The following is a 13,547-nucleotide window of genomic DNA, read 5'->3' on the forward strand; positions in this document are numbered from 1 at the left end:
TTTATGTTCTGTATATTGTTCATAAATATCAAATACTTCTTGTTCAAAATTGAAATATTTTTAAAAGAACTTTCATGCCTGAAAGAAGTAGGTATTGCCTAAATATTTGTTGAATACATAAGTGACTGAATTTATGAATCATGAATTTCCAAAATATTAATGAATTAGGGAACATTGTCCTTATGTGACATTTATTTATAAGAATTGTCACAATTTAGTATTAAAGAAGTTAATAATGTTGACATATTTTTTATAATTTTATTTAGAAAATTAAATTGAACGGGGTGACATTGATGAATAAGAGTACATAGGTTTCAGATAAACATCTCTGTAGCATTTGAACTGTTGATTATGTTGTGTACCCATCACTCAAAGTCAGATCATTTTCCGTCACCGTCACCATATATTTGTCCCTGTTTATTCCTTTCTACCCCCTTCCCCCCAAGCCCCTCTCCATGGTAACTGCCTCACTTTTGTGTCCATGAGTCTCATTTTTATATCCCGCCTAGGTGTGAATTCATATAGTTCTTAGCCTTTTCTGATTTACTTATTTCACTTCAGATAATGTTCTTAAGGTCCATCCATATTGTCGTAAATGGCAATATGTCATCATTTCTTATGGCTGAGGAGTATTTCGTTATATATATTATATCTACCACATCTTCTTTATCCAAGGGACCTGGCAGGCTGGAGGGGCCACGTTTTCATTTTCTCTGTGTCTACACCAAGTGTGGGCTGCTGCCAGACTGTGGGAACGCTGGCCATGACCTCTCCTCCTGCCACTTTGGTTCAGTATCTTCCCCCTCTGCCCCTCAATTGCTCTGCTCCTCCCGGCAGAAGGAGACCTAGAAGTCACTTTGGATTTCTCTCCTCTTCGGAGCCTGACTGCAAGTGTGTCTTATCTTCTGCCCCCTTCTCAACCCTTCCCACCTTTAGTTGATTGCATGTGTGAATCTTTCAGGCAAGGCTGTGAGCCCAGCTGGAGTTCTTTTGTTGCATTATAGCTGTTCAATTTGTTGAAATTTCAAGGACAGAGATCAATGGTAACTTTCACACCACCATCACTCTCCACTTCACCTTTATCTATGCCCAACATATATTTTTAAATTGTGTTGAAATTGGTTAAAGACAAGGCAGATTTGCTGGAAGGTCAGATGACTAAAATCTCTCTCTGTCTCTCTCTCTCTCTCTCACACACACACACACACACACACACACACACACACACATATCTCCTCAGGTTGATGTATGGGTACTGATATAAGAGAACAATTCTGAGTTTTCAAATGAGCTATTTTTATATGGTTAAAATGTTTTTTATAAATACCATGAATTAATATTTTTGTTATATATGAGCAACTTCAGATTATACAGTACATTGTTTTATCACTTCTTATAAAAGAGATATTGGAGATGATGAGTAACAATAGGCTTATATTAAGTGTTCAAATGATAGTGCCACTGATCATTAACTGAGGTGGCTCTCTCTGTATTATTTGCCTGTACTTTTGGGAGTGTCATTTTCTGAATTGATTGCTTTATGAAAGAAAACAATAGTGTCTGTTTTTGTTTTTGTTTTTGATGTGTGCATATGGCCATGTTACATTTTATGCAAACATTAAGCCCTGAGGCATGAAGAACAGAATGCGGTCTGGGGACCACATCAAACTGGAACCGAGCTGACCTGGAACGTGGTTCCTCGTATGCTGTCACACATGCTCCATGGTCAGCAGGTGTGCAGGGAAAGCCTTCTCGTGAACAAGACAGCCACCATCACATGGCTCAGATCAATCCGGTGTCAGTGGTCACACAGAGAGAAGATGGGCTGAAAATGAGTCAATACTGGTGGAGATGCAGATATTGGAAATCAAGGTTTTATTACTAAAACAGCTCAGTCTCAGCTTCTGTCTCCAGTTATGACTGGAAACATGTGGTTGATACCAGACACAACCCCACACAGACCCTCTGTGGAGGTGACGTGTGGGCGGAGAACCCAGGACCGGGCATCAAGTTCATGAAAGCATTAGTGACTATAAATGTGTGTCACACGTCGGTCATCCCAGGGTGGCAGCGGGAGGTGGTTTTGAAGGTCGGGTGCAGTGCAGGGAGATCGGGACGGGCAGGGCGCAGCCCCCAGAAGTTCTCGGTTCTGAGACTTGTATGCTGGGACATTCTAAGTCCAGTGCTGTGGCAGAGAGCGATGTACCCGTGTAGCCAAGAGTGTCTGTTTTCAACCAAATAATTCTGAGAATTTCCAAATCCTTTTATGTGCCTAGGCAGCCAGGAGGGGGAAGTGTTGTGAAATAGAAGGGCATGGTGGTTTTTCTGATGTACGGCTAACTGTCTGTGCCAGGCGGCGTGCCAAGTTTTATAGACACTCACCCGTTGTCCCACGTTACTGTTCCTTATCATCTAAAGACTTAAGTGTTTTTATTTTCACTTCACTTACAGTAAACCCAAGCTCAAGTTTTACACAGCTAATTTGTCCAGGGGTTCACAGTTAATATGTAACAGGGTGGGTCACACACGGTATTCAGACCCTACCTAGCCTATCTGACTTCCAAATTCAGAGTATACGGAAGGTTTTAGAGTGCAGGTCAAGTAAAACCTGAAAAAAATATTTATTCCCAAGATTATGTTGTCTGCAAAGCAAACCCAATAGTAGTCCTTGTAATATGATGCAAGTTTTGAATTAGAATTGACCTTGATTTGAATTTCGTTTCTGTCCTGACTGTCTTGGTCCTTCAAGTAAAGTGTATCATCTCTTGCAGCCTCAGCGTCCTTCTTCGGTAATAATGGGAATAAGAGTAATTATTGTACCAAGTACTTTATTATAAGGTTAAATGTGCCTATCACATAGCACGTACAATAATTTCAGTAAGAATTATGATTTGTGCACTTTAAATATTTTTAAATTCTTAGAAATACTTGTCTTGCTTCTTACTTCATAAGTAGTCTTGTTCAAAGATTATGGATTGGTTTAAAAACCCTTCTCAAAGATTGCAGTTTAAGTTTCATTTTATATATGGCTACAGCAGAAGTTTCTTTACTGCATTAGGTGTTTCTTTTCAAAGTTACACATAACATATTGCATAGTAAGCTTTTAACTATTTCAACAGACCACAGTTTTGAAAAATGTAGTTCAGACAAATTACGGTTAAGGAGGGTTTTATGGGCTAGCCAGCAGACTTCCCCACCACTTTTAATTCTGTTTCTCCATCAAAATGACCACACAAAAAGGAATTTCATTAGGGAAGAAGAGAAAAAAAGAAGAAAGGAAGAAAACCTGAAATCATGGAGCTAAAAGTGTTCTCTTGTGATAGATAGGGATGAGTCAGTCCCTTAGGGTGCACTTCTACAAGGAGAGTCAATAATGCATTGGTCCAAACGTGCAGACTGTGTAAGAACCCAGTCCTGGCACAGGGAGCACACTGTGAGGTCCTGAAGCCATCCGCCTTGACCCTGAGGAAAATCAGGAACCTAGACTTCTTAACATAAGGACAAATATTTGACATGCAACTCTTGCATCTATGAAGGACCATGGCCATTACATGAGAAATGTGAAGACAACGTTTGTGTAGATCCTCCCCATATGGAGAGAGGAGAGTTATGAGCTATTGAGAGTGAAAATCCAGATTATCAGCAAAATGAAGGTATTTGGAAGTTTGTCACTCACTTAGGTGGGGTGCCACGGAACATGAGTGAGACTCTGTGCACTGGTGTCTTAGGTCACGGTATTCTGGCAGTCTTGGAAATTAGAGACGTGATTGGACTTTGTCCCAATGCCCAGATTTTTGTGTTTGTTTGTTTTTTATTTCTCCAAGGAGCCTTGAAATGGACTGGTGTTTCTGGGGCCACTCAGGTGAAGTATTCAGTTAGGTGTCTGAAGATCATTTAATATAGATAACATAGAAAGCAATCAGGGAAGTTAGACTCAATGATCTTAAAGTTGTTAAGATTCCTGTGTGACTGTGGTTTCACGTTCAATTCCTTTGCATGCATTTGCTATCATAAATAAGCTCTTTATGGGAGAGTTTTAGCTATCAGGCCCCAGAGTCTGCAGTTTAATCTCCTATTCCAGGAATTGAAACCTCTGACCAGGATGTAAAATACACATGCACTGCTGTGATTTAAGAGTCAAGCTGGTAGATGACATGAGAAAATGCACAAAAAGCATGGCAGCCCTCAGATGCCAGGTGCCACGTTATTCTCTCATTTGCCATGTTGTCAGAACCAGGGAAAATGAAAGTGTTCTAAACAAAGAAGTTTGACAGTTGTATATCTTTGCTGCAACTCTCTTTTCCTTTGCTCTCTTTAAATTCTTACCTGGTGTCGGTCCAAAGATGAATCAGCTTTGGTAATAGGGCAGAAAGTGCAGCAGGGGCTTCTTTTTATAATCAGCAAACCTCTAAATCTTGGAGTATGTTTTTGGAGAAAATATTAGCACTGCCCTATCACCATATTGTTATTTACTGACTGTGGTTGCAGGGTAGTACATCTGGAATCTCTCTTAACTGCCCCCGGCTCCGACTCCAAATGAGCTGCGACCACACTGTACACTGTCCTACATGTGTGGGACTGAGTTACGTTGCTAAATAACTGAGCCAGACGGAGTATCATAAGTCTACCTTTTTTTTTTCTCCTATAAGATTAAATCTCTATGCAGCAACTTAATGAGACTACAACTCAAGTAAAGCTATTTTGTTTAACTATAACTTAAAGCTCGGAGAGTCTGCCTTTCTTCTATGTGAATTACTGTTGTTTCTTCTAGAATGATGGACTGTACCAAGTAGCAAGTCCCAGGAGGCTAAAGCTTCAGCCCGCTGCAGGAAGGTGGGTTCTGCAGAGAACCCAGCATCTGGGCCCTTCTCAGAGAGAAGCTGGCTGTTATTGCTTGTGTGCCGCACATGGTTCGACCTTCTGTTCCCAAGCAGCCTTCTTCACAAGACTGTCTCTTACCATTTTCTCATATGTACACTAAGAAACAGAATGTTTTTCCTTTTTATTTTAGTGAGAAGAGGGGAGGCAGTGACAGACTCCTACATGGGCCCTGACCTGGATCCACCTGGCAAGCCCACTAGGAGGCGATGCTCTGTCCATCTGGAGCCCTTGCTCTGTTAAAACCAGAGCCATTCTAGCGCCTGAGGCAGAGGCCATGGAGCCATCCTCAGCACCCAGGGCCAACTCACTCCAATTGAGCCATGGCTGCTGGAGGGGAAGAGAGAGAGAGAGAGAGAGACACAGGAGAGAGAGAGAGAGAGAGAGAGAGAGAAAGGAGAGAGAGAAGGGTGAAGAAGCAGATGGGCACTTCTCCTGTGTGCCTTGGCTGGGAGTCAAATCTGGGACATCCATACACTGGGCCGATGCTCTACTACTGAGCCAACTGGCCAGGGCCTATTAGAATGATTTCAATATAGTAAGTTACAAGGAGTAATCAAGAAACCCAGAACAGTTTACTTTATTAAAAGAAAAAAAAGAAATTCAGAGAATTAATTAACAAAATGGAAGTATATCCTAGAGGAAATGCTTTATAGTTTGTTTGTTTTTTTAAATAAGGCTCAAATCCCACTCCTCTGCAACTTCTGGTTACATGACCTTCAACAAGTGACCTTCATGTTTGTATCTATAGAATGGAAATACTAACTCCTATTTGACTTATTGGCAGGAATAAATAAGATAATGACTTACTGTAGTTATTAATATTATTTAACATGTTTGCTGTTCAACGCAAGCTTAGTAAGGCCAGATAGAACTTTCTGACTTCTATCTACCTCCCTAACCTCTAGAAAGAACCCCTGTCTATGATTTCACAGTGGCTCAAGGCAAATCTTGTTATCATTATTTATTCTTCTTCCGGTATGCTACATTCCACAAGTCCATTTACAAGTAGACTGCGCTTCTCATAATATGAAACATGTCCTGAACATATACACTTTTCTTTACTTCCACCACCACCCCCTTAGTCTAGGCCGGGGCTAGTATGATAGCTTCCTAATGCTTATTGGATCTCCCCATGGTACCTCCTCCAACAAGCAGCTCAGAAACTTTCAAAGTATAAATTAAATCATCATGTCCTATGACTTGCTTAAAAATCCCTCCATGGTATCCAGGAAGGAAATCTAAATTTCCTACCACTGACCGACCGGATGGCATGAAATGACCTGGCCTCTGTCCACTTACGTGTCTTCTTTATAAACGCCCATCTTTCCCTGCCCTTGGCCCTTTGCATTTAGTTGTGTGTTTTGCTTTGTAGCAAGCTGTTTTGTTGCTGTTGGAAGGGAGAGCACATCCATCTCTTGACTAATTGTCATTATATCTGGGTAAAACATCTTCTCAAAAAGGACTTACCTGACTACCCATCTAATGGTCCCGTCCCTCTCAAGTGTCACTTTCCATGACTTAACCTTGTGATTTCTTCCAAACGCTAACTGCTGCCTAAAGTTGTAGGACCGTGTATAATAGGACATAATACATGTATGACTGGTTTACCGCACCAGTGTCTGTCCCCCTTCCTGTGGAATGTAAACTCCCTGTCTTGTCCAACACTGAATTTACAGAAACACCCAGAACAGAACCTCCCCCTCGCAGGTGCTTAATAAACATTTGTTGAATGAATGAATGAATGAATGATTTAGTGAGTGAAAAATGATCATTATTTATCAGTTAATCACCGCCACCCTATTATTTCTCTATGCAACCGTGATTTCATATCCATTTATCATACTTATATCTGTTATTAAAAAGTCTGCCTGTGCAGATTTTTCAAAGGACCTACCAAAAGGAAGAATGCCAATCTTTCCAAGCTCATAGCCGAAACTCCACAAGTGTTTGTGGCATCGGTTGTGGTCATCCATTGGTCTCCGCTTTGAAAAGCAGCGTGAGGATTTAAGGCTCTGCGGTGTTCAGCATGATGTGACAAATTACGGTCATATGTCAGGACCTACTGAAGTATTTTATGGCTGTAAAGACTGTGTGAGCTATGCTCTCATGACTCTCCCCTGTACCTCCTGGCTCTGATTCAACGCTGTTATCTGTGAGGCGTTGCTAGGCAGGTCTTGTCCCTGCTCTGTGCCCAGCGGCTCACGTTCCCAATGTTCCCAATCTGCCTTAGCCCCAAGTGCCCCTCCCCTACAGAACACACACCACATGTGTGGGCTTGGCCCCCACTCGCTTCCATAGAAGGACCAAAGACTCTTTACATAAAGTAAACATGGAAAAAGTTTTGCTTGTTTTTATTTTTGTTATTCATATTTTGGTGCATAAGAAAGGATTTCAATAAGTAGACATCAATGCAAGTAATTTTTCTTGATCTCTTAGAAAAAAAGTTGTGTTATTTTTCATTTTTTAACTTAAGGTGATCTTATGCCCTCACCAGTAAATTCGAAATCTCTAGGCCATGCATATCGGCCACTGCTCTCAGGGAACCAAATGAATTTTTCAGCGAGCTGACTGGACAGTAGAGGACGATGCAGTTATGATTCCGTGCATGAGACGGAGCCATTTTCAAAGAGAACTACATAAGAAAAAAATTACCAAGTAGAAAAATCTGAGTTAAAATGATAATTTCATAACCAGAAGACTTGTTGGCGATAAGCCAGTTCATTTCCTTTACTTTGCAGATAAGGGAATTGAGGCCTGGGATAATGAGGCAGTGTGCAGAACACATGTCCGGAGCAAGGCTGCCAGGCACAGGACTGTGCCCCAGGCAGCGCCTCTGCCCCTGGCCGCGCCCCTTCACCCTGTGCTGTGCCCCTTCGCCCCAGGCCATGCCCCTTTGCCTGGGCTGCGCACACAAGGCAGGGTCGCTGGCTGCTCAGCGCACATCTCCAGACAGCCACTCTGGGAAACCATGTGCTTGTTGCTGTTGATTGTGCTTTAATGAATAAAACATTTAATGGCCCATTTTCTTTCTACAAATAAATGCTTCAAAGTATTTTTCAAGTAAAACCAAATTAATTGGAACCATAATTTCAATATTGATTTTCTACAAAGAAGCTTAACTTTAGGTCTTGCTCAAATGACATGCGAAGTAGGAGAAGACGCTTAAGAACCCATTAGGGATGACAGGTGTAAGATGGTGGTAGTGTCCGTTTGCACAGCCAGTTGTCCTTTTGCATTTATTCAAATCAAATTATGATGCTAATTGAAAAGACCTGATAAGTGAGATTTGATTCTAGTCAATGAGACACTGTCCTCCTATGGGCCGTGTTACTACATAGCAAATAGCGGCATCGTGTTTGTTAGAAAATATTTACAGAGCAGCGTCTTCCAGGTATGCCTCTCAATACTGTAAATAGAGTAGTGAACATCTCTGTCTTTAGAGAGGTTACAGTCAAGGCAAAAAGGTGGACAGTAAACACAATAGAGTGTGTAGACCAGCGGTGATTGTACGAGACACTGTCTCAAGTTAACTAAAGGCTGTTCGTGGCCCAAGAGTGAGGACCTGGAGGCGTTAGTGCCAATGGAGCACGGAGTCGAGACCTGATGCTCAGGGTCCAGAGCATTGCAGAGGAAACAGCCCTTTGGCAGGATCGAGATGGTCACTTCTGGAGACCAGCAAGGGACATGAGGATGAAAGAGAGGAGGAGGCTGGGCAGAGAGGCAGAGAGGCCAGAGCAGGGGCCTCTCAGGCCAGGGCCAGGAGCTTTGATTTGATGCAGAGAGTGAGGAGAAGCCCTGGTGGGGCTTTGAACAGGAGAGTGACCGGGGATTTTGGAAAGATCTGTCCTGTGGCCATTGTGGAGAACCAGGGCAGACGCAGAGTTGAGGATGAAAGGCCAGCCTAGCAGTCCCTGAGAGATGCTAGCGCGTGGCATTCGGTGACAGGGAGGAGGCAGTGTGAAGCAGTTATCTGTTTTCTCCATTTGAAAGTGAAGCCCCTTGGACCTAACGATGGAATTGGAGGAGCAGAAAGTTAGGGATGAGCTGGATCAAGGTGAATCCTAGGTACTGGCCTGAGAAATTTGGATATGGAAGAGAGAAGATTTTAGGGCAGGTTACCAATAATTTTTTTTTTTTGGCTATGTTCTATTTTGGATATTATAAGATATGCAGAGGGGCTGTCAGGTAGATCATTAGATATAAAAGTTTAGTTCCCAAGGAAGACATTTGAGTAGAGATAAGACTTGGAAAGTCATAACCTTTAGATGATATTTAGTCTGTGAGTACTACATTGCTTGTGTTTGTCAGAGTATGTGCTATATTATCTCATTTACAACAGCCCTGTCAACTACATTTTTATTCCAGTTTTATACATGAAAAGAAATACAAAAACACAACTGAGTATTAGCGATGGTAAGCTAGCTGATAGGCCGGCAACTGTTTGTCAGTGAAAACGGGGCAGGAAGCCCGTCAGCCTGGCTGGGAGCAGTTTCTCAACCAGGGCTCACTGCATCCCACCAGTGCGCTTGCCTGCCATGGCATGGTTTCTGTAGACCACATTCCTCAGACTTTCTTCTCTTTGGTTTAAAAATTATTTTTGTATTAGAGCATTGATTTATGAAGCAAAAAAAAAAAAAAAACCCCACAAAAAAACAGCTTGTAGTTTTCTGCCATTAAAACAGTTCATGAAATAAGAATATGCATATGTTTGGAATCAAAGGGTTGCTCTCCTCTTTAAATCAGGATATGCATATCCAAGGTTTTATGCAGCATAGAGTGCAAAGCAAATGGTAACTATTACACTGACATGTACGGTATGTGTGATATACACAGACATGCACTGCAGCGAGTCAGGGGAGCTGTGGGCGTGTTTGCATTCAATTTGGAGATAGGAGATTGATTGGTGCACATATTAAATACTTTATTCTTTATCTCTTCTTAGGCTAATATATTAAAGGGATATGGAGATATCCTGGCTACAGAGTTGGCCAAAAGGTTTAGTTATGAAGTGTCTATGTGTCAGCATAATTAATTGATCTGAGGGGAAAAGTTCAGTTATTAGCATTCCTAATTAAGGGCATTTATCATCTGCTGAAATAGGGAATAAGCTTCATTCTTATGCAGGGATTGGAAATTACTTTTTCATGGAAAGGAAACATGATGCTTTTGTAAAAGTTAACTTTAAAAGCTAAAAGGGCCAGCCCTGGCCGGTTGGCTCAGCGGTAGAGCGTCGACCTAGTGTGCGGAGGACCCGGGTTCAATTCCCGGCCAGGGCACACAGGAGAAGCGCCCATTTGCTTCTCCACCCCTCCGCCGCGCCTTCCTCTCTGTCTCTCTCTTCCCCTCCCGCAGCCAAGGCTCCATTGGAGCAAAGATGGCCTGGGTGCTGGGGATGGCTCTGTGGCCTCTGCCTCAGGCACTGGAGTGGCTCTGGTCGCAACATGGCGACACCCAGGATGGGCAGAACATCGCCCCCTGGTGGGCAGAGCCTCGCCCCATGGTGGGCGTGCCAGGTGGGTCCCGGTGGGGCGCATGTGGGAGTCTGTCTGACTGTCTCTCCCTGTTTCCAGCTTCAGAAAAATGCAAAAAAAAAATAAATAAAATAAAATAAAATAAAAGCTAAAAGGGCCAACCATCATGCTTTATTGTTTTGGTGAGGATCTGATGACATTTTGAGTTAATACTGTCTGTCACACTATTTAGCTGAGAGGGTCACTGCACTACAAATAGCTTTGTAATCAGAAGCGAAGTCAGAAGTGTGGAGTATGACATTTTACATCTGAAGACGGTTTTTGTCACTGAGATTGCACTTGTCACTGTTGCTTGTGGGACGATGTTGGCGACGAGCTTGCCTTGTCTCTTCTGATGAACATTTTTAATAGGAAAACATTTCTTGAACATTTTTCCTAGGCATCAGTCATTCCATAAATCAGATCATGTTAGGGTTACCTTCAACGTCTGCAGATTAAACGCACTTAACTGGCTTCTGTATTTGAGTCGAAGGCAGTCCTGGTTATTTCTAGTGGAGGTGTAGCAGGAAGACTTTCCACAGCTGACTGATGCAGGAGTAGGCTTTAGATTCGGCACGTCATGACGCAAGCAGCATCCGATCTAGTGGACAGAAAGGAGCTGAAGGAGCCATACCAAGCAAGAGATTTTTGTAGACCAGAGTGAGCAGCAACAAGGGGGTTATACTGGGCACTTGCTTGTTGGGGAAAGCAAGGCTGCTTTGCTTACCTGCAGCAAAGGGAAAGCTCGGAGTACTGAGCAGGCGAGTGCTCTTGGTTGACCCAGGGCTTCCTTTTCCGGGGGAGCTGAGCACAGAAACTTTGTCAGGTTCTGGTTCGCTGAGGTGGGGCTTAGCATGAGTGACTCCATGGTGGGCCTAATCTGGTGAAGTTTTAATAGACAATCTTTGTTTCAGATGATAATTTTGTTTCCAAGGTGGATAACTGGTGATTATTTTACTTTCTCTTATTTCTAGTAAGATTTTAGATGATATCTCTAAGTATTATAAATTGTTTATTTAAAATTATTTTCTTTAAATCTATTATACAGTAGGAAGATTTTTTTTCTAAATAGAATTTTATTTATATATTCATATATAACACAATAAGAGATTTAACTCCCAAAACTCTATTAAATAGGGGCTAGAATTGCCATAATGTTGCATAGAATTAAAAGTTGATAAAATAACTTTATTTAATTCTTTGTTTATATCATATAAGCTATAAATCAGAATGCACCAAGGAAAACCAACTTTCAAATGGGAAGAAACAATTTGCAATATTAAAAAAGTTTATATTACCTAAAAGATAAACATTAAATGTTATAGAAAATAACTTGATCTCACAGTGAAGAACTTTTTTTCATAAGTCCTCTAATTTTATCCTGTTAAAACTTTGTCATTTTATAATCTATCTTTATAAGGATTCCATAAATATATAATTTGATACTTATACTAAATAGGTAGGAGGCAAGTTCTGTTTAGAATTTGGTGGTATCCTCTCCTGTTTGAGTTTTTTGTTTGTTTTGTTAATGTCCTCTAAGCAGAAATTCCTTGTGATGTTCTTTGTGGGGATAAAATATTTACTTAACATTATCTTTTTCTTAATAAAATTTTTTAAATTGTAAAATACACATAACATAAAGTGTACTGTTCTAACCATTGTGATGTACAGTTCCGTGGAGTTAAGTACATTCATATTGTGCAGCTTTTTCAGTGTTATTTTCAACATTGCAAAATAGATATTTTATAACATCACAAAGTAGATTCTTCAGTTTTGTCACATCGATTTTACATAAGAATTTATATTAAGGAAATATAATGTTTTTGCAAAGGTTCTTTCAGAAGTAATTAAATAGTAAATTGTGACTTAAATGTGTTTATACCTAATTTATATAAACATATTTGTAGAACTATGTAGTAGTAAGAAACTATATTATAAAATGGAATTTTTAAAATGCAACACTGTTGGTTGTATTAAAAAGACTCCATGCTTATTTGCCTGGTACATTTTCTGGATTCAAATTTAAATATAACCACATAATGTTCAGTGTTAATACCAGAATGGCTAAATTTCAGTACTTACTGAATGGCTTACTTACTGTGAGAAAAAAACGTGTACTTCATGGGAAAAAGAAACTAATACTTTATTACAACAAACACAACTAGTCAGGGGACTCATTCAGCATGTTTGACGTCAAGAATGAAATCAGCTTTGTTGCAAAGCAACGGATTTTCAGTTAAGCAAAAATCCTTTTTCTGCTGAATGATTTTTCACGTTTTAGGAAAGTGTGTTTAACGTAGAGGAGCTAACACAGAAACATGTAATTTGCCTGAAGTTTGAACTTTAATCATGTAGACTCATTCCTTTCACTTATTAAAGACGTGTTTTCTGATAGAGAAAAGCCTGAAACTTTTTTCCTTTTAAAATTTTATTTTAAATTTCCTTGAACTATATTCATTGATGTATTTGACCTTATTAAGGGACCAATGATCAAAGATAATACTAGTCTGAGATCATCTCTCAAATTCAAGAATACAAAATTGGACTCCGACAAAGCTATGAACAACCTTTCTCTGTGTGTATGTGTGATTTGTTTTAGCACACTTAAAATAAATGCTCTTCAGAATCATAGGTATTCTTTGCTATTCTACAAATTTCAGAAGGTTCCTATAAATTTACCAATGTTTGTTTTATATTTCTATATAGTCTATACATAATACACACATACATATATGTATATATACAATATATATATAATTTTATAAATTAAAATTTTTAATTTATTTTATCTTCTGATTTTGATTATATGTCATATGTCCGCTGCACACTTCAGGCCTATCTAAGTCGCCATTTCTGAGACCGTGGCCTCTTATTTAATTTGTATCTTCTGCCCTTTTCATTGGCTCTCTTTCCTCTGCGAGGAGTCAGAGTGGTTTTTTTCGGAGTGCATCTGGTTCTCATAAATAATCCTAAGTGAAATTGAACACTCTTGTCCTGTTACGCCACTACCTATATAATTATCATTATCAGCTCTATGCAAGCTCAACATTGGCTCCTAGTCTTTGGATTCTTCTCGTGAGATTCAGGATTAATTGGGACCCTCTGTTTATAAGTAATCAACTATCTCCAAAATGTTGACCTTCACTTGCTGTCTTG

At 40.3% G+C, this 13,547-nt stretch overlaps 1 protein-coding gene across 2 annotated transcripts in view; it reads left to right on the plus strand.

The window, feature by feature from the left end:
* The window catches only part of FAT4 (FAT atypical cadherin 4), a 155,581-nt gene that overhangs the window by 86,073 nt on the left and 55,961 nt on the right, over nt 1–13,547 (plus strand). The window lies entirely within an intron of this gene.

Source organism: Saccopteryx leptura, chromosome 1 (assembly GCF_036850995.1).
Source record: "Saccopteryx leptura isolate mSacLep1 chromosome 1, mSacLep1_pri_phased_curated, whole genome shotgun sequence".
NCBI classification, from domain to species: domain Eukaryota; kingdom Metazoa; phylum Chordata; class Mammalia; order Chiroptera; family Emballonuridae; genus Saccopteryx; species Saccopteryx leptura.